The sequence below is a fragment of the Arvicanthis niloticus genome, chromosome 13 (genome assembly GCF_011762505.2).
Source record: "Arvicanthis niloticus isolate mArvNil1 chromosome 13, mArvNil1.pat.X, whole genome shotgun sequence".
Classification (NCBI taxonomy): domain Eukaryota; kingdom Metazoa; phylum Chordata; class Mammalia; order Rodentia; family Muridae; genus Arvicanthis; species Arvicanthis niloticus.
The window spans coordinates 51,394,265-51,398,899 of NC_047670.1; positions in this window are offsets into that span (position 1 = coordinate 51,394,265).

Sequence of the window (4,635 nt, forward strand, 5' to 3'; positions counted from 1 at the left end):
AGACAAGCTGCTGTGAACGGCGGTGCTAGAAGTGAGACAAGCAGCCCAGAGAAATGCTGCTCTCCCCAAGCCCGGAGCCGAACAGCTGAGAAGACACTGAGTAAATAGAGAAGCAGTTATGCCTCAGCGTTCTTTCACCTGTCCCATGATGCACTCTACCTATCAACTGCCACATCTGCGCCTGGCAAACACAAAGCACTCAATAACTGTCTGTCATGGCCCCTCAGTTCTCTGAAATATAAGACAGGAGTGGGTAAGAGTTGCCACTGTCATCATTTAGGAACACAGTGACAGGAGCTAGCCGGAAGCTGAGCACAGTGGAACACTCATTTAATCCCAGCACCTGGGAGACAGAGACAGGCGGATTTCTGTGAGTTTGAGGTCAACCTGGTTTACAGGCCAGGCCAGTCAAGGTCTCAAAGTGAGACCTTGTTTCAAAAACAGCACCAATAAAAACAATGAATGGGGTTAGGGTGGTATCTGAATAAAACAGATCCCTCCCAGAGTAGACAGATTCCACCCTGAGGGACCTGCCATCAACAGGATGTGAATACATGCTGGCAGACCGCAACTGAGGTCACATGGCCAGCCTTGGTACTATTGCGTTGGCCATGTACAGTGGATGGCAGTGTCCCAGGGGATGCCTCTCAGCATAGCATAGTCCATCCATGAGGAGGGAAAGGCGGTCAAAGGTGAAAGGGGGTAGGGGCAGGCTTCAAGACATCCCCCAGTTCCTTAGCAAATTTATGTTTTGAAAGGGAAAAGAAAAGGTTTAGCAAGTTTGCTGAAGTTGCAAAAAATTCCAAGCCAAGAAGAGAACAGAGATGGCTGAGGGATCGCCAAGCCGGAGCGCTGAACTGAATCTAATACAGTGAATGTGAATGGGGACAAATTGTGCAAACCCAGTGACCGGAAACCAGAGGGAGTAGATATGACTCAGCATTCAAGAAGGGGCACAGACTTGTTCCCAGTGAATTCCTGAGGCGCCTGCGCCTGCGAGAGATGAAAAGCCCAAGTGGATGCTGGGAGGTTCCTCTCTGTCCTGCTGGACCTCCAGCTGCCTGCAGCCAGCAACTCTGACCTGTTTGCACTGCCCAGGAACCCAGACAAGCTAGACTGAAGACAGCAAGGGACAACCATTAACCCTGCTCTGCAGACCTCACTTCCTGAAGATGGATGGGAGTAAATTCTAGAAAAGTCCCAATCTTCAAACTTCCAATACTCTCTGTCCCACAGTCAAACCCACTAATTTGGGTACCAAAGGGCACTTTGTAAATACAACATAATAAAACTAACGGTAAGGGGGGGATACAATGAAGAGGAAATAAGAGCAGAAAGAGCTAGAGAGATGGCCTAGCTCTTGCAGAGGACCCAAGTTCGAATCTCACCACATCTTCAGAGCTCCAGGGATCCTGCTTCTATCTTCTGTGGGCACCAACACTGCCTGCACTCACTTGACCTGAGGACACACACACACAAACACACACAAACAAATCTTATTTTAAAAAAAAGATTAGAAAGAGCTACAGTCATAAAAAACAAAAAAACAAAAACAAACAAACAAACAAAAAAAAACCGAAGAGGGGTAAGTGGCTTAATGACCTGGGAAAGTCCAGTACCCTGTGAGGATATTTTCTCGCTACGCTGTAACTCCATGGAGAGGCTGGAGGCTAAGAGACAGGGACCACAGTCTACCCTGACACCCTACTGCAGAAAGGAAAGGTGGTAGAGAAGGAAGTGGGCCCTACCCACACTCCTCCACACAGGAGGAAACCCCTGAGGAAAGCCACGTGTACTCCTTCCTGTCTCTGCTTCTCCTTCCCACTCACTTGCCAGACCAAAGACTCTGGAGTTGACCACATCGCTCCACCCAAGCAGCCTTCCACATGTCACTAATGACTTCCACGTCATTGTTGTGTCTCTTCTGTTGTGTCTTATCCGACTTCCTAGAAGCCGTGGGTAATATTGCTGCATCACGGCCTTGAAACGGTCCCTTGTGTGTAGCCGATCAAACCTGGCCTCCCTGAGTATTCCATCGGTGCCTGTGGCTTCTCCCCTCCGCATTTTGCAGACTTGCCCTAGCTCTTTGAGGCATGATGGGCCTCCCATTCATTACCAATTCCTGACTGATCTCATCCACTCATACGCCTTCGCTTGCCACTCCAGAAGCTGATGACTCTCCAGTCTATCTATCCAGCCCATGCAGCATGTTCTACCCTGAGATTCACAGCAGAAACTCCCACCTCACTTAGCACATCCCCAGGATCCTGTAGCACTAAACTCCACCTGGAATTTTCTCCCTAAGCTTGCCCTCCATCTCTATTGGTTTGCTATAAGCAGTGACTCTTCTGCTACCCAGGCCAGACACCCCAAGGCCATCCCTGGCCCCATTCCTTGCCATCATTCCAAGGACCACTCCATTTAACACCTCTAAGGACCTCTCAGCCCTAACCACTTTCTTCAACATCCACCTCCAGGATATCTCACTGTGCATGTGGATGGCAGCCATGACCTCCTTCCTGCACACCATATAGCAGGGTTTCCCCTCCAGTATGTTCCACACGCCCTTTTCAAAAGCCCTTCTAAGCTAACACCAGTCTATTGTGACCTGGGTACTCCATCTTTCTCTAGCACACATAGGTTCACTCTTTGCACCCATAGCTCCATCTTCCTCATACTTCCTCATTCCTTCTCCTGGAAGGAATTTCCCACATTTGATATTTATAATTTCAACCATCACTTCTTCAGGTGAGGCTGCTCTGATCCAACGGCATCCACTCCGCCTCCGCCTCCATCTCCTAGCATTTATCACAGGGGTAACAACATTTTCATGTACTCAATATGGTCATTTAGTCCATAGTGGCTGCTTATGACTGGGACTGTGTCTCCAGTTCCTAACACAATGCCTGCACAGATGGAGGAAAGAGGCACTGGGACAACAGAAAAATAGTGATAAATTGTGTTTTATGATGCAATCTTTTGCTCATAAGTCTGTCGCTGACTGGATGAGACCCACCTATATGATTGGAGGGGATCTCCTTTACCTAAAGTTAAGCATTGTATAAATGTTAACCACAACTACAAAAACACCTTCAAAGTAATGTCTATCCCGGTTTCTGACCAAAGACACGGGCGCCGCACACTAGATTACCTAAACTGACCCATCGAACAGAGGCATCAGCGATGACGTCAACTCAAAGACAAGACCATGGTATGTTTATTGTCACATGCTGTAGGAAAGTCCAGCAGACGGTGTTTCACAAAGTTAGGAGAAATAATGAAAAGAGCTTGTGTGTGGTCCTTAGATACTTTTGTCCTTAAAGCCAGAGTGACTGAGGATTACAGCATGGAGTGTCAGAGATGAGGGGGGCAGCCCCCCATTGTGAGGTCCAGATAGAACACCCAACTTAGACTGACCCCAGCCCTGGATGCTCTCCTCTTCCTCAGCTCCACTCTCTACCAGAGTCTGCCCAATGGAATCTGGTCTGGAACTGGACTTTACCTTCCTCTCCCTGACCCATGGAAAGCTTTGAGAGAAGATGACCGCAGAGCCAGTGGAGGTCTTAAGGATCAGCCTCCATTGACTCCCAAGATCAGGCCCATGGCATTCTTTCTAGATAGCTCTGAGAGAAGGGTTTGTCAAGAAGACTCAGTCCTTGGCTCTTGAAACTAGTTGAGGAGGACTGGCTCCGGTTCTTGTTCGGAAGTCCTAGCAGAGGAACACAGCTACTTGTGTATCTTTGGTTGAACACTGCTCCTTCTCTGGGAGAAGGTTGTCTTCTACCAAGTGGTCAGCTTCAGGAGGGACAGTGAGGGAAGGATGGGATACTCGCTTAGCCAGCCAGATCAGCCGAGTCAACTCAGCCCGGGGTGATGGTAGAGTAACAGATGGTGCCGCTGGATCACCATCACGTCTTGTTTGAGATTCCTGAGAAAATGAAACTCCATAAGATTCAAGCACCTGAGGAGCAGAGATCAGGTGCAAAGGAAGAGTCGCTACAGATAGGGGTAAAGGAACCCATGTCAGAAATGGAAACTCCTGAGCTGTGGGGGCCTGGTGCTTGGCTAAAGGAGACTCTCAGCCAGTAGCTAGGGAAGGAATGAAGCACTTGTGGCCAGAAGAAATTATGGGCCAATTTCCTGGCACACAAGACAGAGAGCTTCCTCAGGAGATAGCTGACAGATGAAATTCAGGCATGCCAATGTCAAAAGGAGAGAGCACTCTGCCCAAGAAGGCAGAATAGTGAATATTCACTGACAAGTATCTAATCAACAAATGCCTGGGCCAAGTTACACCCCTTGTTGTAGTCCAAGGTACTCTAGGGAGGTACAATAGCTTCACTCACTGAACATCCTGTGGAAAGTGCGGAGGGACCAATTTCACAGACGCAAGGCAAGTGATGTGGTATAGAACTTATCTGAAGGGGAAGTCCGGGGGCAACAATTAGCCTGAAGTAGGATAAAGACAACAGCAGAAGAGACAACCATGAAATTAAAATTGGCCAGACCTTGTCAGGACATTTCAGGCTGAGATAAGGCAACACACAGGTCTGGAGGCCCAGAGGGCTGAGCCTGTTAGAGCAGAGGGCAAAGAGGAGGGCATAGTCTCTGACCTCACAATACCCAGAGCCCACT